Genomic DNA, 21346 nt, shown 5'->3' with positions numbered 1-21346 from the left:
ATAGTGTATTGTCTTGTAAATATTTTGCCCGTTGAACTTGAGTAGAGGTAGTCTTTTGTTTCTTCTGGAATAACCTAATTATCAAAACCATTAAAAAAAATCCTGGGAATAAGTAGTTTCTTTCATTAATGGACATTATAATAGTGCTGCCAGTGTTCATGTACTTTGGGGCCAATCCAGCTTTTCCACACAATGTCCCTGGATTTCTTTATACCAGACACACACTGAAATGTCCTATTTAAGTGGTTTCCACCTCTTTTTTTCCTGTCAATCACTTAAAGGAAAAGCTTGCTCAATAGAGACTGAAACTTTAATGCCAACATTATCAAGTACAGTCTGAACATCTAGTGGAATTTGCAAAATGGACAAAAGGAAGGACTATAATTCAATGAATGAAGAGCAGATGGGAATGCAGAATTACAGACTGTTAAGAGAACAGTGAGCTTTGAGGTCAAAGTTTGTAGACAAAAGGGCAGCTGAAGGTAAACTAAAGGAGGCGAAAGAGGCGCAAGAAAGAAGAGAGCAGAACCAGAGTAAAACAAGAATTGGAGAGATCTATTCTGTTTCTTTCCTGCCCTTTATTTTCCTTCTTTCCCCATCCCGTGTGTGTGTTTTTGGCAACGTGGAAACTTCTCTGCCTGGAAATTCAATAGAAAATTCTATGATTGCTCTTTATCACTATTTTTCCTTTTCAGAGTCCCATTGATATAATATGTAGCTCCAAACTTTAATCATGGGGCCTTTTTCCTTGTTTTCTTATGTTCTCTGACTTTTGCAAATCTGTGGTTTCTGTTGAGAAATAGAAGCTCTTTTGAGATTTTTTCCCTAATTGCTACAGTCTTTTGAAGATTTGAGAACATTCAGCTTCTCAGCCTCACTGGATAACACACCTTCTACAACTTTTTGTTTAAGTTTTAGCTGACTGTGACTTGACTTTGGCTAGACAGAACTACTGGAAAAGAGAGTGAGTGACTTTTTTGGCATGAAAGATTCTCTTTCTTTCTAGTCAGGTTCCTTAGGTTGTATGATTTAGTTTAAAATGAGTTGCTAAGGCCTGAGAATCATGTTTCAATTTGGCAGTCAAAGTTGCATGCCATGCTGCCTTCTATTAGCATGAGTGTACTATATCATTAAAATGAAATACTCTGATGGTTTCAGCAACAGATGAAATACTGACATTTGTCTGTGTCTCAATACAGGCCTGGATACTGTGATTTTATGTATAAGTATGTAATTATATAAGCCCTTTGATAGGTCCGTTCTTTAGATATGTATTTATAGTAGAACCTCAGAGTTACAAACTGACCAGTCAATCACACACCTCGTTTGGAACCAGAAGTACTCAATCAGGCAGCAGCAGACACACACCCCCTCCTACCTAAAAGCAGATACAATATTATGAAAAAGGGGGAAAGCAGTATATTTTTCTTCTGCATAGTAAACTTTCAAAGATGTATTCAATCAATAGTCAGTTGTACATTTTTCAGAGCAACCATAATGTTTTGTCCAGAGTAATGCACAGCCTTCATTCCTAAATTGTTTGTAACTCTGAAGTTCTACTGTAAATCTGAAAATCACATTAATGACTCAAAAAGAGCTGCTGTCTTCTTATACCAAATATTGTAAGTGAGTGTGTGTGGTTTTTGTTTTGTTTAGAAGTTAACCAAAATAAATAAAGAATATATTGAAATATGTCAGAGAGCCTTCTTTTTTAATTCTGCAATTTGATGTTTACTGGTATTAATTTTGTTTGTTAGTGGGGTAGTGGAAATTGAGTGCATAACTGTTAATTTAAAATTATTTTAAAAAGTCAGTAACTACCAGCCTCACAGAGATCGTTAGAGAAGAAAAACTTCAGGAGAAGGGAGACTAGTATTTCCTTTCGCCTCTACTTCAAAACATATGGCTTAAAAATGAAAAACAGCTTGTGAGCCAAAACATTTGTGAGCTACAAAACTGCTAGTAACTGAAACCTTGATCTGTGCAAGTAGGTAAAAACTAACTCATCCTAATAGGTGTTAAGAGATCTAGTCAAGATGAAATCTGTTGTCAGTGGAAGTTTGCAGTACATTATAAATATAAAAAAACAATTGCTTTCAAGCACAGGAAAAAATTGTACAGCTGTTAAAGCAGTCTGCACAGGGATGAAGCTTATTGGAAAATGTATGATGCAGAATTGAAGGAGGAATTGTTTGGAACTTAAATGTACAAAGAGTTTAAATAGGGCAGACGGTAACACAGTTGTGATGAACAGCTAAGAGTACCTTAATGAGGAGTGAATTGCTCCAGAAGGGCCTGATCATAAAGTAACAGTGTTCTGTGAAATCTTTCATGGAACTTAACATGGCCAAAGTTAAATAGAAGTCTCGTTTAAACCAATAGAATAATATTTCTTTAAGCAGCTTTCCTCCTTGGGATTGTTTCACCATTTTGTCTCCTTTGGTCCCCAAATGTTTTGTTCATTAACTTCCAGATGTGAAATTTTCATCAGAAATCTTAAGAGCAGGGGGCTGGACAATGTTACATGGTATTCTGTCACCATGCTAACTTTTGTAAAAGTAAAACCTATCACAGTGCCCAGGCAGTCAATGCAGAAGTCCTATATGGTGACTGATTATATGTGAATACAGCTCTTACAAAAGCGTGTGCCCACTTTGCATACCTAATTGGGGCAAGAGCATCTAAGGAATGAAGTAGTTACACAGTGAGACTGGTATATTTGAAAAATGGCAATAATTTTGTCAGTCAACTTTAATGTTTTTTTCTATAAGGAATTAAAGTTGTATGTATTTTTAAGGTATACTGTAAGACAGAAGTGCCATTTTTTAACTCTAGTTATTACAAATAATACCAAAATAAGAAATATATAATGGAAAAAAGTCTTTTCTTCACAGTGTTTACACTTGTGGGTTCACATCCTGTCCATAGTTAGTTTCATTGTGACACGCACCCCCATACACACAGTTTCTTCTCTTGTTTGTTGAGGATTGTCTAAATAGTAGCAAAGGAGAGAAACCGGCTTTCTAGGAAAATGTGTTATAGGTGTTAGCAGAAACCTTTTTTTAATTGAAGCTTTTGAATTGAAAGTCCCCTTTAATATCAGGTTATTTTTTTCCTTTTGAGTGAAGGAAGTCTGGGATTGGCACACCCATTTTAACTGTTGGAAGTAAATGATATGAAAAAAAAATCTATATAACTTCACAAGAAATTTGCTCATGAGCTATTTTAAGTAATGGTCAAAATATAGCTTTCACGATGTGTGTTTTGCTACAGCGTGTCTGCATTTGCTATTAGGCAATGTATAGACATTATAATCTACTTTATTTTGTTGTAGGAACTATACTGAAATTTTTCAAGTAACAAGGGAATTTTGAAGGACTTAATCCAAAGGCCATGGGTGTCAATGATAACATCCCCCATTGACTTCAATGGAGTTTGGCTCAAAGCCAAAATTAGGGTTTCAATGAGGAGAGCAAGATTGATTCCAGAAAGGAAAGTAGTACTCCATGGAAAAAAAGACTACTGTTTGTGTTTCAAGGGATTTGAGTTTTGTTTTTGTAAGTTAATCTTTATGGCATAATTTCTTTAAAAGAAGTGGAAATATTGCTAGTACATTCTCACTGTTCCAACACTGTGCTATAAGAGAAAAATGTTAATATGTGAAACAGGTCCAGTATTTTGGTTGTTTAGTGAAGAAATTAGAAAAAGTATGAAAAATGTCTGCTCTAGTATGTCCAGCCTGCTACCTCCTCCCTCTTAGTCCCCCCCTCCCGCTCTCTTACACCAGTGTTTCTCAATCTTTTTTTATCAAGTACCCCCTATACCTACAGTTTTCAGACACACACAATTTTTTTCTACCGTTGCAACACATTTGTTTAAACAACTTAATCGTAGCTGGTCAGGCGATGACATTTTTGGTGTAAAAAGTACAAAAATAATAAAGCGCTGTAAAACTTAAAACAAAAATTCAGTTTTCTCCAAATTTCAGTTGTGTTGATGTACTGGGGGGGGTACATCTGGGGGTGCCTTCTCTTGTACCAGTGGTTGAGAAACACTGTCCTACACAATAGCCCCAAGCTGATTAATCCAGTATCCCTGAATTTCAGATTCTAGAGTATTGTTGAGCAGAATAACATGCTTTAGAACAGTGAGTGGGCAACTTGCAGGCATCAGGGTTCTATTGGTGGCCTACAAGACATTGTTTACCGTTGCCCATGCAAAGGGTTACCACATTCTGCTGGTTTGGGTCTGCGTAGTTTTTTTCCTACTGGTATTACAAACGTGATGTACATGTGAAGTGGGGTGCATGCTGATTGAGAGAGCTGTGCGCTCTTTCTGCATCCAATCAAAGTGCTGGTATGGTTCACTAGGCATACCTCGCAAATTCTAGGTATGCAAGAGCAGTTAGCAAAGGTACCCTATCCCAGGAGACCATCTTGGTTTCAACAATCTTGTGGCCCACTGCAATGAAGGAGGGCCACTCGTGGCCTAAGCACTAGGGATGTTAACGATTGGGTATTTGTGGAAATGTGCAACTGCTGGAAATTTTAGAGGTTACACATTTACATGCAGGGGGCAGGCAGGAGCCCAAGCAGTTGCTCGCACCTGCCCTGACCCTCTGATAGGGAAGCATCAGTGCAGGGGACAGTTGGCTCCACAGGAGCCAACATACGCGGGGAGCCGGCCTGAAATCTTCTTCCCACATGTACCAAAACCTTCCGGCCTCCCCACCCCCGTGTTGCTGCCTCTCTATCAGAGGCAGCAGCATGGGGGAGTGGAAGGACAAGCCATCTCCCCCGCTCGGAGCATCAGCTCCCTCCTTCCCCTCCCCCATGTGGTGTTTTAGATGCTGCTTGTAATTATGAGAACTGGGAGCACTGGCTGTTGGGAATCTTGAAGCACAGGAAAAAGGACTGAGGGGAGGAGATGGGCCAGGGCTGAGTGAGAGCTACAGAGGGGGCAGCAACTGCTTTGTAAAGAGGTTTCACCTTTGTTAAATAAAGGCCTGTTGAAGTTTGTTACTACCTTGCTTGCATGATGCAACATTTTGGCCATGAGGATGGATCTTCTGTCTCTGAACCCACCTGCACCCTTTCTGCAAAGGCCAGGTGAGCCTCCAATTGCTTTTACTGCCTGGATCCATATGTTTGAGACTTATCTGCTTGCAATCAGTGCTACAGAGATTTCTGAAGTAAGAGATTTCTGCTAATCCACTGCCTTGGAGCAGAAGGGCAGCGTATATTTTACACTTTCCCCCTTGCAGATGAGAAATATGAGACTGCACTCACTGCATTAAAGAACGTTTTTTGTCCAAAAGTGAATGTAGTAGCTAATCGCTACAGATTTCGCTAGTGTGAGCAGAAACCAGGGGAGACTATAATGCAATATATTGCTTCTCTGAGGAGTCTGATTGTAACTTGTGACTTTGGGAATATAGCAGATGAGATGATTAGAGACCAGCTCATTGAGAAAACAATCATGCTTCATGTAAGAGAACGCTTGCTTCTAGAACCACAACTTACACTGGAAAAAACAATACCCATTGCTACCCAGACTGAGTCAGCTATAGCAGAAGCCAAAATAATGAGCATGGATACAGGAGGCCCAGTTCAGGCTGTGACTCCTTTGCAGGGAAGTCCACTATCACTGCAGACAAACGATTACAAGGGGAAAACTAATTAAAAACCACAGAATCAGCAAATTCAAAGCACAGCAAAAGCATGCTTTTGCTGTGGATCCCCACAACACCTTGCAAGTTACACAAGATGTCCTGCAAAAGTAGCTCAGTGCAATCAGTGCAAAAAGATTGGGCATTTTGCTAAGGTATTCCACAGTAGGCAGTTCAATCAACAGGTGCATGCATACCAGATGTTACTGTGCTGAGTGTGGACAAAATCACTACTGCACATATTCCAGAACAGATAAGGTGCACTGTACACGTTTCTGCCACACCTTCAGGCAAATCACATCCTATTCAGCTAATGTTGGACACTGGTTCAGCAGCATCTATACTACCAGATTCCATCTATTTGTATTACTTTAAAGATGTGCCTCTTACTGAACCCAAACTTCACTTGGTGTGCTATTTGGAAAACCAAATTCCAGTACGTGGCTGCCTGCCAGCAATAGCGGCTTTTGGTGATTGCCGTGTTGCTGTGTAACTGCAGAATTCTACATTGTCCACAAAGGCACTCCTATCCTTAGCAGAGATTTATTGGCTGCTTTAAACCTCAGGGCAGTTAATGGATGAATTGATCTTCCTCAGCAAAGCGCTCTTGCAGTACACACACCAGTTTCAGCTAGGACCCAAGACCAGGTTGAGGAGAAACTTGGCTGTGCTTATGAGTTTGTGCATAAAGTTAAAATGCGACATAATGTGATGCCTGTACCACAGAAGTTACAGCGCTTACCATTTTCAGTCAGGGAAACTGTTTCAGAGGAACTTAAAAAACTTGTTCAAAAGGACATTATTGAAGAGATTGACTCCTCGGAATGGGTTTCACCTATAGTAGTGACACAGAAGAAGGATGGAGGCATTCGCCTTTGTGTGGACTTAAGGGAGCCAAACAAAGCTATTGTGATTGACAGCCACTCTCTGCCTCACATAGAAGAAGTATTTGTAGAACTCTGTGGAGCAAAGATGTTTTCTACTCTTGATTTGCAGAGTGCATACCACCAGGTTATGTTGCATAAAGATAGCAGAGACCTCACAGCATTTATTACACGAGGGACTATTTTGTTTTAAACGTGTTCCATACGGTCTTTCATCTGTCCCAAGTGTCTTCCAAATGTCATTGATTCTGAAGAATCAACATGGAGTTCAGTGCTATCTGGATGATGATATCGTGTTTGGAAATACTTCTGAGGAGCATGACAGTAACCTGCAGTCTGTACTAAACTGCATCAGAATAGCAGGCCTCAAGCTCAATTTGTCTAAATCCAAATTTAGACAAACAGAGCTCTCCTTTCTGGGGCATACAATTTCACCAGCTGGACTAAAACCTGAAATCCTAGCAATTTCAAATGCTCCTCATCCAACAGATTTGTAAACCTTACGTTCCTTCTTGGGTCTTACCTCCTGGTATGCAAAATTCGTTCCCAATTATGCTTCTCTCATTGAACTGTTACGAGAATTACTACAGAGAAGTTCAACCTTGGTGTGGACAACTGATGCACAAGCTAGTTTGGAAACTGTGGAAGACTTGATTGTACATAGTCCAGTACTTGCACTATTGAGTCCTGCATTGCCCACAATTGTGACTACTGATGCTTTTGATTACGGACTTGGGGCTGTCTTCACACAACTTCATGAGGACAACACAGAGAGGACTGTTGCATTTGCTTCAATGACACTGAGTGATGCTGAGAGAAAATATTCTACAGTTGAAAAAGAAGCACTTGCTTGTATCTGGGCTACTGAAAAATGGAGAATTTACCTGTGGGCCGCACATTCAAGTTGCGTACAGACCACAGCCCTTTGACAACATTGCTAACCACAAAAGGACTGGGAAGAGCAGAAAATCATATTGCTAGATTGTCTGCAAGACTACTCTCTTTCAATTATGAACTGGAACATAAGCCTGGAAACCAAAATGTGATAGCTGATTGCCTTTGTCTTCACCAGATGGTCCACCGGAGGACGAGGATGAAGTAGTTGCACTTATCACAAGCACTCTTACTGCAGTTACAAGAGAGCAATTCCAAGCTGCTTGTTCAGCGTGTCCAATTCAACAAAAGCTATGGGAATTTCTGACACAGAGGTGACCCAATAACCCTAAAAACCGTGACCCAGTTTTGCTCCCTTATTTTAAGTTCAGGATGAACTTTCTTTGCTTGATGGCTGTGTGCTATGAGGTACACACCCACTACTTGTGCCAGAAGAATTACAGTCAAAACTCATACACCTGGCACACGATACTCATCAAGGAATTGTCAGAACCAAACAACAACTACAGGATCTGTATTGGTGGCCAGGGATGGACTCCCAAACCAAAGCATTCGTAAAATCCTGTGTTACTTGCCAAATGCATGCTAAGACAGCAGTGACGTGTACCCGACCATTACAGCCTGTTCCTCTTCCTGATTCTGCATGGGAAAAAGTTGCGATTGACATCATAGGACCCTTTGATCCTGCTCCAATTGACTGTCGTCATGCCATCACTTTAATAGACTATTTCAGTAAATGGCCTGAGGTAGCGTTTACTTCGCAGATCTCTTCTGTTACAGTAATTAAGTTCCTTTCTACAGTTTTTAGCAGGGAAGGTAACCCCAAAGAACTAGTTTCAGATAATGGTAGTCAATTTACTTCCCTGGAAACTTTTCTAGCAGAGAGGAAAATGTAAATAGAAGATCATCCCTGTATTACCCTCAAGCCAATGCGGAAATCGAAGGGTTTGAAAAAGAGTTTGCAAATGGCTAAACTGGAAGGGCCATCATGGTTAACCTTCACTACTGATTTCTTGCAAGCATACAGAGCTATGCAACATGCCACAATGCAAAGATCACCCGCAGAGTTACTGCATGGAAAACCGATGAATACTAAACTGAACTTTGCTGGATTCTTAAAGGCAAGACCTGATGCACCAAACAAGAATGATGTGAGAAAAACAGTTGAACAAAACCAAGAAAAGTATAAGGCTTTCACAGACAAACAGTGGGGTGCTAAGGAGCCAAAGTTTGTGTGGTTCCTTCGTTAGAGTAAGAAAATCTGGAATTTTATGCAATGGGGACCATAAATTCACATCTCCTCTTAAAATCATAGAGAAAAAGGGACTTTACACTTATCGACTTTCTGGTAGGCGGGTATAGAATGCTTCTTATCTTGCACCTGCCTATGCACCAAGAGGAGATGAACCCTAACCCTAACCCAGTCCGCATTGTATGACTTCACCGTAGCACCAACACAACAAGACATTGCGCTGGAACTGGGGTTTGAGAGACGGTCTGTCAGACCCAGACGACCACCTGTCTGGACTAGAGACTATGTTATGTAGTATTTACAGTGTTTTCAGTGTAATATTTCTGCCAACAGTATAGTGTCTTAGTCCATATTTGTTGCTGTGGTTAGAACAACAATGTTTCTTATAATTGAGAGAGCTTCTTAAGAGAGGAGGGAAAGTGGTGTTTAGATGCTACTTGTAATTATTAGAACTGGGAGCACTGGCTGTTGGGAGTCTGGAAGCACAGGATACAGGTAGGAGTGGGGAGGAGATGAACCAGGGCTGAGTGAGAGCTACGGAGGGGAGCAGCGGCTGCTTTGTAAAGAGTTTCACCTTTGGTAAATAAAGGCCTGTTGAAGTTTATTACTACCTTGCTTGCAGGATACAACATCCTAGAACTGCTGCCGCTGTGGGAGGTGTTGGGGGGAGGGGAGGAAGAGGCTCTGAGGAAACTAGCATAAGCGGAGAGCCAGCTTCAAAGCGATCTCCCCAGGAGCGGATGAGAGTTTTGCAGGGCACAGGGCAGCACAATTTCGCAGGGCCCCCCTTTGGAGAAAAAATTAAAAAAAGGCATCAAATGCGCAAATTGAAAGATATTTTAATATTAAATGTGAATTGGGTAAATTTGATAGAAACTTAATTTAGTTGGATAATTTTTATTTTAATTGTAAGTCATTCTTAAACACGATTCTGCATTAATAATTAAAAATTTTCATTTGAATTGGTCTCTTCCCCCTCCTGCCTCACTCTCTTTTTTTTCTCCTCCCCCTCCTGCCTCTTTCTCTCTCTCTTTCTCTTCTCCTTAGTCCTCCCCCTCCTGCCTCTCGCTCACGGAGCCCAAATGGCCGTTTGGGACCTGGAGCCTCTGTCATGCCCTTCGCCTCCTGCTCCCTGGCCGTGTACATCACCGCCCCCCCCCCCTTCTCCTCCTGCCGTGGTGCTCAGCTGAGTTCTAAGCAGCTGTTTGGGCCCTGCGCGGTGGCTCGGCGTGGGGCCCATTGCAGCACGGGGCCCGGGCCTCCACCCCGCTCTATATCCACCAGTGCATCTCCCTATGCATATCTGCTGCCACCAGCCACCCTCCTTGCTGCCTCTGTATCACAGGCAGCAAGGGGGGAGGAACTGCACGTAGTCGATAGGATTAACCAATTAACCCAGGTTTATTGTAAGAATTTTAGTTATAAGCTGGGGATACTTCCAACTGATGTAACAGAAGAGGAGAAGGACCTCGGAGTCCTAGTTGATCACGGGATGACTGAGCCGCCAATGTGACATGGCCGTGAAAAAGGCTAATACGGTCTTGGGATGTATTAAGCGAGGTATTTCCAGTAGGGATAAGGAGGTGTTAGTGCCATTATACAAGGCATTGGTGAGACCTCATTTGGAATACTGTGTGCAGTTCTGGTCTCCCATGTTTAAGAAGGATGAATACAAACTGGAACAGGTACAAAGAAGGGCCACTAGGATGATCCGAGGAATGGAAAACCTGTCTTATGAAAGGAGACTCAAGGAGGTTGCCTTGTTTACATTAACCAAAAGAAGGCTGAGGGGAGACATGGTTGCTCTCTTCAAATATATTAGAGGGATAAATGCCAGGGAGGGAGAGGAATTATTTAAGCTCAATACCAAGGTGGACACAAGAACTAATGGATATAAGCTGGCTAGTAGGAAGTTTAGACTCGAAATTGGGCGAAGGTTTCTAACCATCAAAGGAGTGACGTTCTGGAACAGCCTTCCAAGGGAAGTAGTGGGGGCAAAAGACTTATCTGGCTTCAAGATTAAGCTAGATGGGTTTATGAAGGGGATGGTTTGATGAGATAACATGATCTTGGCAATTAATTGACCTTTCACTATCAGTGGTAAATAGGCCAATGGTGGGAAGATAGGAGTTACTATAGAGAAGTTTTTTCTGGGTGTCTGGTTGGTGAGTCTTGCCCACATGCTCAGGGTTCAGCTGATTGCCATATTTGGGGTCAGGAAGGAATTTTCCTCCAGGATAGATTGGCTGAGGCTCTGGAGGTTTTTCGCCTTCCTCTGTAGCATGGGGCATGGGTCACTTGCAGGAGGATTCTCTGTATCTTGGGGTCTTTAAAACATCGTTTGAGGACTTCAATATCTGAGATATAGGTGAGAGGATTATTCTAGCAGTGGGTGGGTGAGATTCTGTGGCCTCATTGTGCAGGGGGGGTCAGACTAGATGATCATAATGGTCCCTTCTGGCCTTAAAGTCTATGAGTCAATTGGTTAATCGTGTAAGCTTGGGCTATTAATTAATCATGTGATTAACTACACATTGACATCCCTACTTATCACTAGCTTAGGTTGCCCCTCACTGCTCTAGAATTAAAGTATGCTTGGCTATTTCTGAAAATGTGAATATTATTTTACAAAGTTGTAGCCTGACCATGAAAAGCCTTATTTCGTATGACAATAATTTTTCTGCATTTGCTCCTTTCTCAGTTGGCTTCTCCATTTTCAGACAGCCATGGCTCTGCTTTTCTCTATGGTGTAACAGTATTCTTTCTAAAATCAGTATAGCTTATTCAGAGTTTCTGTAGAGTGGGCTTGCTGTGCGTGGACCAATTTGTTCCTCATGTTCTGAATTCTCTTCTTAGAAAGTCTGCCTTCTTTTGGCCTCCGACAATCCAGGCAATTAAGTTAGTGGGTATAAAACTATCAGTAGTTTAGTTCAAGTGGTATTTACCCTAGAGGAAAGACGAATTTCTTGTTAAAAAGAAAACAAATGTTATTTGTCTGTCAGAAATAGTACAACATTACCCATAGACTTGTGTGTCCACTCAGGTTAAAAAATTGGTAGGCATGTTTAACCTCTTACCATGTGAGCACTAGGGATGTGAAAGGTTAACCGGTAAGCATCACCGTAAGTGGGTAGTAACTGATGGAGGCTGGAGCAGTTCCCCACCTGCAGGGGACTGCTACAAGCCCCACAGGGGGCCCACCGCGGACAGGGGCTGCTCTCAGTCAGTGCCAGGGTGGGGATGAGGTCAAGAACCACATAGGCTGGGGGCTGCTCCAGCCAAATTGAAGTGATCCCCAGCCTGGATCCTGCTTTAGTCGGTTAACCAGTTAAACATTAGGTTAACGTTTAACCTGTAAAATGATTAATCGGGATTTCACATCATTAAGAACCCTGCAGATTTGCAGACATCTGCTTTATATTCATGAGCATCCACTTCCACAGATATGGATATCCACGTATCGTTTTTGTAGATGCGGATGAGGATCCAGATATAGATATAAAATTTGTGTCCACATCTGCATCCGTATCTGCAAAAATGATCCGCAGATATCCACATCTGTGCATGCAGATACTTGCTTTTCATCTGTGGGTATCAGTGAAATTGCAGGGCTCTAGTGATCTGTTTGGTGGAAATACTGTGAGCAGAGAACAAGAAAACAATTTGCAGTTGCGTCAAAAAATGTTTGGGAACACTGTTTGGCCTCTGAGAACTAAGTGGTACGCTAAAGTTTTGTACCAATGTTAAGATTTTTAAACATCTCATAACTGAGCACACATTTGAGATTTTTTTTGTTTTTTTATAGTTTGTATTTGGCATGCAACATACAAACTGGAGGCTGTCTTACCCATTATTGAAAATGTGTGGGAACAAAGTTTGCAAGTCCAGTATCTTTTTTTGGAAACAAGCAGACTTGGAATATAACAGGCAAAGTTCTTTGAATTTCTTTTTAAAGTCTACTGAAAAATGTGCTGTGGAGCTTCATAATCATGTGAAGTAAATTACAGCTAGATGGAGGCTTATGCATCTGTAAGAGCCACTTATTCCTTGTTTAAAGGAGTGAAATGCTGCATGAACTCCTCTGCACATGGTGAATTTCAGTTGTAGTCTAATGAGTGTTAATTTCTTTGTACGGTAGGAAAAAATTTCATACTGTAATACTCATGCAGCGGCGGATTTACGGCAGGGCGAGCGGGGCGGCTGCCCCTGGCCCCGCGCTTCCAGAGGCCCCGCACATGCACCGTGTCAAAGGGGGGCCCCGCAAAATTGTGCTGTCCGGGGCCCCATGGCACTGCCCTCGGCCCCGCGGCACTCTTATCCGCCCCTGTAGTCATGGGAGTGCAAAAATAAAGCTAGATTGAAGTAAAAATTGAGATCATTCTGCATCATACAGAGATTTAAGACAATGGTAAAATCTGCTAAAGGTAACAGTCTTCCATTATTAAGTCTTTCTGTCTATATAAAAAAATGTGCTGGAAGCCTGACCTATGGTAGTAGTAAGTAAAGATTGTCCTTGGAAGTTATTTGCCATTTGAAGATGGCTGGTTCTTGTTTGGATTTTTAAAAAGAGTATGGCTATTATTTATTATGGAGATGTTGGTTTGCAAGCTCATAATTAATCTTCATGTGAGTTTTGCAGTTAGAGATTCAATCTTCACTTAGTATAAAGGTCTCTATATAGTAACTTCTGACTAGATATTGGTGGCTATTTAATATTACTGACTTAACACAAATATCAAATGTAGCAATGAGTAACCTGTACCTGAAGTATCTGGTTGATACAGCATAGCTCAAACTAACTGCCTCTCTTATTTGGCGGTGTGCGTGAGGAATGGATGAGAATCAGTAGGTTCATCCACCTATAGTAGAAAGACATGGGTGTAACATGTGCTTCTTTGTTTGAAGTTGTCCTCTCTGTTATCATGGGCTACTGGTGAGGCTTCCATGTGAATTCCAGTTGATCTATCATGCATAGAATACCTTGCTCCTGAATCTTTGTCATTGGTACTGGTACAGGAATCAATAAATTGCCTTGCTGAAGTTTGGTTTTGATCAGTAGGTGCAGGTTTAGTGGTGATACGGGTGCTGTCTCAGGGTACGTCTAGACTACAGGGTTTTGTAGACAGAAGTTTTGTCGACAGATACTGTCAACAAAGCTTCTGTCGACAAAGAACGTCTACACTTCATTCAGTTCTGTCGACAAAGCAAGCTGCTTTGTCGACATGGCAGTGTAGACGCAAGGACAGTTTACATGCAATAACGCTTTTTGTCGACAGAACTCTGTCGACAGAAGGCGTTATGCCTCGTGAAATGAGGTTTACCAGCGTCGACAAAACTGCTGAGTTCTGTCAACGTTATGTCGACAGAACTCAGTGGTAGTGTGGACGCAGGTATAGTTTTGTCGACAAAAGTTCACTTTTGTCGACAAAACCCTGTAGTCTAGACACACCCTCAATGTTGTTATGCTGTTTGAAGTATATCCATTTCTTCCTTTCCCTCTAGAGCACATATGGTATTAGGCTATGAATATTAATTATTTAAATCGGTGGTGCAGAAGAATGCAAGAGGCCTGCAATTTCAGGTCTCGTTGCATGCTTGGGCATTCTAGAAGGCCTAGTCAAGGAATTGATCTTGCAGTTGAATCTCGATGTATGTAACTGTTGTTGCTGCTTTCAGCCAGCAGTGCCAGTACATAAACAAACTGTCTCACAAGTATACTTTGGGGATAATGAAAAGCAATACAGTATTTCAGTTTGCATCAGCTAAGTTTTCTTGGGACATACATGCCTTTTTAAAATTGTGATTCAATTTAACCAGTTATATCAGACTCCGTTATTTGGATATGAAGACATGTAATAGAGTTCAGATACTAAGGCATGGAAAAGAATGAGAGGATTTTTTTATTTGCATATTCTTAGACCAGTGAGACTCTTCTTTTGACAGTCTGGGTATTGGAACATAACTCAGCTCATATAATTTGCCCTCTATCTTGAGTGGTTTGTGGTTCTCATACAGGGCAGACATTGAGATAGGTAGGAATGAGATGATTCATTAGAGAGATTAGGTGTGGTTTTTACAATGTGTAAGTTGTGAGATGAGCTGTGTTAAATGGAAGGAGGGTTGCTTTGATGTGGTAAGGGAGCTGTAATGCAAGAGGTAAATGGACAATTTGGTTACATTGCCTGGGGTAATGTTTATTGTTTTAAACTGAATAGCATATTGCAGTGCTGCTGATAGTACTACACTTCAGGTTAATTACTAGAGTATAAAAAATTTTAAATGACAGTTTAGGAGGATAAAACCTCAGGTCAGAATAGCATCAGAATCATAATAACATAAGATGAATGGCCTCTCAGCTTGAGAGAGTAGCTGTTCTTATCCCCCTCCTCCCCAAAGAAAATCACAAACCAGTTCAGAAAAACTTTCCATTATAATTAACCTGTACTAGCTTATTTCTAATACGTCCCCCCTATTTCTCTGACATTCAGTGAAAGATTAATTTTGTTCTTCAAACTTTTCATTGTCCATTAATACATATCATTTAAACAAAATAAACTCAAAAGTTGGAAGAGGACATACCACTGTTTCAGTTAGATCAGATGAACATTTTGGTTTGAGATTGAATTGCTAGTCAGATGTAATAATAAAAAAGAATCACCAGGAAAACAAGGGGGGGGGGGAAACAAAATTACTCAAACACATCGGAAGAAGGCAACACAAACTGCACAATTCATGAGATTGGGCTTTAACAGTGACTATGCCATGAAAGATGTAATATGTATAACTAATGTATGTTGACCTTTTGGATTACTTAAAGGTTTGTTTGAAGGTTTTGACTGGCCGCAAATTGCATAGCGTTGTCAGTGTAGATAAAACTTAAATAGATTGTATTTCATTACAGATTAAGTATCTATCCTCCTACAGCCTAATTTTTGACCCTGGTTGACTGGTAACTTAAAACTGGTAGTTCTGTATAAAAGACAAAAGACCCCCCCCCCCCGCCCCCCCCCAAAAAAAGAGCATCCCAGAATCTGCAACAGCTTCTGGCACTTTTAGAAAGCTCTTCATACTTCCAAAATAAGCTGTTAAAAACATGTCCCAACTGCTGATATCTACTGATGGAGTCTGGATATGAAGGAACATGGAGTGGGTGGGGATGGGATGGAAATTTTCCTCATAGTCACCATGGATTATAGCTCACAGAAGATAGATCTCCAGCACCAGGTAAAGCCTAGTCTTGCAAACTCTTAAACAAGTGTTTGATTTTGCGCCTGCAAATAACCCCACCTGCCTCTCTGGTTGACTTTTTCAAAAGAACTCTGTAAACCTTATTTTTTTCAGGAATAAGGGTTCGAAAAAGTGTTGTTTTTTTCTGAAAGAACCGCGTCTAGACTGCTTTAAAAAAACCCAACCTTTTTCAAAAAAGTGATTGGATGCGATTATGCAGCTGAAGAACAAGATTTGTAAATCTGTGCTTCATTTGCATTTTCGATCTCCTTCATTTACATTCCTCTTTCAAAAGAGTCTAGATGCAGCCTTTGTGAGTGTAGTTCACTGTCCCATGTAGTGGCATTTAGACCACGTACAGTGGACAGAGAAGAACAAGTGAGAGCCAGGTGGCTTTATAGCTCAAGCTGTAGAGCAGCCATGGCCAACCCGCGGCTCACGAGCCACATGCAGCTCTTCCCTCCCCCCGGGTGTGGCTTGCAAAGGTGCCCCCCCCCATGGCTCATAAAGCCGCCCCTGCACCCCCAAAAATGGTCCTCTCCTCACAGCTCCCTGTGCTGACCTGGGCAAGGGACCTGTCTGGCACGGCCATTAAAAATGGTGTCAGTTGGAGGGAGCCTGATGTGGCCAAAAAGCCTCTAAACGCATTTGAATGCATTTTCCTAAAGGAAAATGCAGGACAATGTAGCACTTTAAAGACTAACAAGATGGTTTATTAGATGATGAATTGTTTATTAATGTATTAGATGGTTTATTAAAGTGCTACATTGTCCTGCATTTTGCTTCAGCTACCCCAGACTAACACGGCTTCATTTCTATCACTATTTTCCTAAAGGGGCAGAGCTTTTTTTTTTTTTTTTTTTTTTTAAATCTTGGGTCTTTGCGCAGAATGGATTGGCCACCTCTGCTGTCGAGGCTCCTATATTAAGCTCCAGTGATCCCAGGTTCAAATCTGCCCAGTGATAGTTACATTTGCACATCCATAAAACACCTGTTCAATTTGCAGGTGGAATAAACAACCACAAAATACAATAATCTGGAATTACTGAAATCAAGGAAATACAGAATTATATAAACCAAACCCCAGATTACAAGTGTAACATCTGAATAGAGATTTAAAAGGAATCTGACCATGGTGTGCAAATGGGAGTTGAGTAAGATTTCATATAGACGTTTGCTCATCTATTACTGCTTGGACATTGAAGACTGTCAAGACATTGGGTTTCAGGCCCTCATTACTGCGGAGACAGTAACTTTATCAGCCTCTTAAAACAAAGTGGAAAAAAAAAACTTTTTTTGTGCAATATTACTTGAACATTTGTATTGGTCCAGTTAATTGCTCATTTAATGAACTCTACCCTGCTGTATTTTGTGTGGTTAGGCTGGCTAAAGTTTGGCAAGAATTAACAATTGACACTAAAGAAGAATTATCTTAATGACTGGGTTTAAATTCTCTAGTCTCATGTCCCTCCCTCCACCCAAGGCTATAGACAAGCTTATCTGATAAACAGCTGTGACCCAGAAAGGAGATCATACCTTTGATCTTTGTCACAATACAAGGCCAGCAAACCAACTGGCCCTGAACACCCAAATCCCAAGGCTGAGACATTAACATTTTCATTACTTTCTGTTCATCTCACATACTGTGCTTCTAAGTCCTGGCCATAGTACAGGACTGAAAATCAAGAGTAGTTGATATTAGTTTATTTTTAAAGATCAAAAGCAGACTTTTAAAGGGATGACTTCCCATCCTCTGCCACACACTTAGCTTTCCTCAATTTCTTCAGTGCCACAACTCAGCCTGTTGTACCCCATCCTTCATTTTCAAGGACTACAGATAGCAGATTGGGTATGGGTTCTCTCAAAAGTATTAAAGAAGCTGCAGTTGCCAATAACATTTACTAGAAAACTGAAGCAGGAAGCCCGTTTTCATTTTTAGCCTCAGAAAGGTCATGCTGGTCATTCAGTACATTCAGGTTTTTTAAAGGTGGATCCGTTCCAAAGCTTGTCCTGGAAAGAGGAACATATATTTCTTTAATTTTAATGCTCATTGTGAAGATACAGAATGCAAAGGAGTCCTGGGGCTCCAGGGAACAAAAGGAAAATTAAAATCACCTCAGATAGTTGGTTTCGGAACTCACAGGTTGCCCCAAACTGGACCATCGAAGAGCTACTCGATGATCTGCTGCAGCCAGACTGATTCCCTCTGTGATTCAACAAGTAAATGCACAGGAGACTGGGGTCTAAATGACCATGTACCTCTCATTTCTTGTTTTTGAGATGTCATGAACAGATGTGTGCCATTGCGTTTAGGGTGAACTGACAGTTGCCATAGTTGTCTAGTACTTATTGCATGATGTACCCTGTGGAGAATTAGTGCTGCATTGCATTTGGCTGAAGTTCCACAACAACTTGGATGCTGGAGATGTCTACAACCTACTTAGTAACATGTTCTACCACATGGGAAAAGACAAGCCCTGAATCTAAGTAAAGCTCTCTCCTCTTCCTTCACATGTGCACAATTATCTATACCCTAAAACTATCCTACCACCAAAAGTGTACAGGTGGTATGGGCCTGATCAAATTTCAGTCCCACCACAACTCATCCTCTTCCTTTTAAGTGCTGGAACGGAAGCAGGAGCTTTCTGTCCATCCATTACCCTCTACACAGACTGCTTCCTTAGTGCTATTCACAGGCACCTTCACTTGACGCTCAATTCTGCCAACCATGTTCAAACCCTTCTTTTGCTTGTTTTTTTCCGGTGAGCATCCTGTGAACATCTTGTTAACCAACTTTTGATCACAGGAAAATTCAGGGAAGAAATTTTAGGCATGCAAATATGTGTACAAATAGGAATATTCATAGCAGAAGTCCTCATTCTGACCTCTTATTTTAAAACCATTTATTTACTGTTAGAGACCTAAATAATATGCACAGAAAGTAATTGTGTACATGTGACAAGAAACAATTGACTGTAAAGTTTCCTAGGGAGGCAACCAATTTTCTCTCTGTTCTTTACTTAAAAGTAGCCGGGCTCCTTCTTAAATTTGGAGTAGATGTAGATGCCGAATAAAATCTTTCTTTATACAGCATAGAAAAGGTAAATATTTAATTGTCCCAAAGAGGTTATAAGCCTCTTCATTTCTCCAGCATCTCTTCCCCTTAAATGCAATGGGGAGATTCAATGGACATACTGGTTGCAGTGGCTAGATCACACAGTCAGAGGGCAAAAACAAACTTAAACAAAAAGAGATTAGGCTCTTTGGATCCTTTTGTTTCTGAAGGCCAGGACTCGGGAACACTTGGAACAGTGTGGAGAAACTTGAACTGCTGTGGCCTATTTTATACCCATTCTGAGGTTAGTGGATTTTAGTCTTCAGTCTGTCACTGCAGTTAAGTGCACTTTTCTAACTGTGTTCTGAGTCACTTATCAAATCAGGTACTCTGGGTTTGTCCTTTCAAAATGTATCTTCAAGCTACATAAAGCTTGGTAAAATGTTTTCATGTCTGAATTTGTGTTATTGAGGAAATGGGCTTCTTAGAGATAAAAATCTGGTTTAATATCCTAAGGGAAGTAATTGTTTTGTACACAGAAAACAATCAAGAAAATTCTTTTCTTGAATCAGATATGCTGTTTATCTTACTGCATGCTTGATGGGATGTTTATATGATTCGGAAGAGACTTTGAAGATAATTTCATGTTACCTCTACCATTTAAAGTCTTTTTCTAAGGTACTTTCCATGTATCTTAAAAGAATATTGCCAAGGCTTCTAGAGTAGAAATCTATTGTTTTCTTAATACTATTTACTAGCTAATTCTTTTCTTGGGGGAGGGGAAATCCCCTTGGCTAAATGCTTCTATGACTTTTTTAAAGCAAAACAGCATTCTCTCGTGAATAATCAGCAATAATGAACCATTGTATACTTATATGTTTCAGGAAGAAAAATTAGTTTCAAACATTCAGGGAGTCTTAATAAACAGTAAATATCTAACCAAGGCTGAACACTTATGAGAAATTTAATCCCTTAGGATACGTCTAGACTACATGCTTCTTTGGGCATATCTACTCTACAGCACTAATTCGAACTAACTTAATTCGAATTAGTTAATTCGAACTAAGATAATTCAAATTAGTTTTTAGGTCTAGATGCACTAATTCGAATTAGTGTTTTGCTAATTCGAAATAGCATGTCCACATTGAGTGGACCCTGAACCGAAGTTAAGGTTGGCCGGAACCAGTGCCAGCAGGGCATCAGGTTAGGACTTAGAGTGTGGAGCTGCTGCCTCAGGCTAGCCAGGGGCTGTGCTTAAAGGGACCTGACCCCCACCCCGGACAGACAGTTCTCAGGGTTCCCCGCTTGCTTGTCTACCTCGATGAGGGACAGCAAAGCAGTTCTGTCTTGGAGTGCCCTGGGTGCTTACACTCGGCACATCACAGCACTTGGCCATCAGCCCGGCTGCTCTTGCCGCAGGCTGCCATCTGGGGGGGAGGGTGGTCAGTCGGGGGGCTGTCAGGATCCAGGAGGCCCTGCAGGAGAGCTTCCATCCCGAGAAGTCCACAGAGCCACCCCAGTCCTCCCCATCGGGGGCTCGTACCGCATTCCCCTCTCACCTCCTTCCACTTACCCCTCCCTAGCCCCACTTCCTGATGTAAAAAATAAAGGACATGTATGTTCAAAAATAGACACTCTCTTTATTTAACAAACCTGGGGGGGGGATTAACCTCTGGGGAGACTGGGAAAAGGAGGTGGAAGAGGGGAAGAGAGAGGGTGCAAGAGGGGAGGGGAAAACCTGGCAGGAGGAGCTGGAAGGGGGAAGCCAAGGGAAGAAGGAGATGGGGAAGTAAAAAATTATGGTACGCCATATCTTCAGTACTGTGTACAGACGTGGTCTCCTCACCTCAAAGAAGATGTTTTTGCCTTGGAAAGGGTTCAGAAAAGGGCAACTACAATGGTTAGGGGTTTGGAACAGGTCCCATATGAAGAGAGGCTAAAGAGACTGGGACTTTTCAGCTGAGAAAAGAGAAGACTGAGGGGGGATATGATAGAGGTCTATAAAAGCATGAGTGGTGCGGAGAGGGTGCATAAAGAAAAGTTCTTCATTAGTTCCCATAATAGTTCTTCTGTTTGTGGACGGCTGGAGATAAATGGCACGAGACAAATGGCTTGGTCATTGTCTTCGGTCCATCCTCTCCAGGGTCCCTAGTATTGGCCACTGTCAGCAGACAGATTACTGGACTAGATGGACTTTTGGTCTGACCCAGCATGGCCGTTCTTATATTCTAAGCTCAGGGTCAGGGGTCTCACTGGACCAACTTGATTTTCATGCAAACCCGCTCCTGGGTTCGCATGTGGCCTTTGGTGGCCAGGCTGGCAGCTATCCTGCCCTAGGCGGCCACTTTCCTGTGCCTAGTGCAGAG

General features: G+C 41.4%; 1 protein-coding gene across 5 annotated transcripts in view; it reads left to right on the top strand.

Moving 5' to 3' along the window:
• LPAR1 (lysophosphatidic acid receptor 1) overlaps positions 1-21346 on the top strand; it is a 101589-nt gene that overhangs the window by 1323 nt on the left and 78920 nt on the right. The window contains exon 1 of one of the 5 annotated variants that reach the window (XM_014570935.3): positions 1-964. This exon is cut by the window's left edge and continues 199 nt beyond it. The exons of the other annotated variants lie outside the window; for them this stretch is intronic. The gene's annotated coding sequence lies outside the window, so the exon portion shown is untranslated. The remainder of the gene's footprint in view (positions 965-21346) is intronic. 5 annotated transcript variants of the gene reach the window in all.

Source organism: Pelodiscus sinensis, chromosome 6 (genome assembly GCF_049634645.1).
Source record: "Pelodiscus sinensis isolate JC-2024 chromosome 6, ASM4963464v1, whole genome shotgun sequence".
Lineage (NCBI taxonomy): Eukaryota > Metazoa > Chordata > Testudines > Trionychidae > Pelodiscus > Pelodiscus sinensis.
The sequence above is the reverse complement of the archived record's forward strand: the minus strand, read 5'-3'. Positions and strand labels throughout refer to the sequence as shown.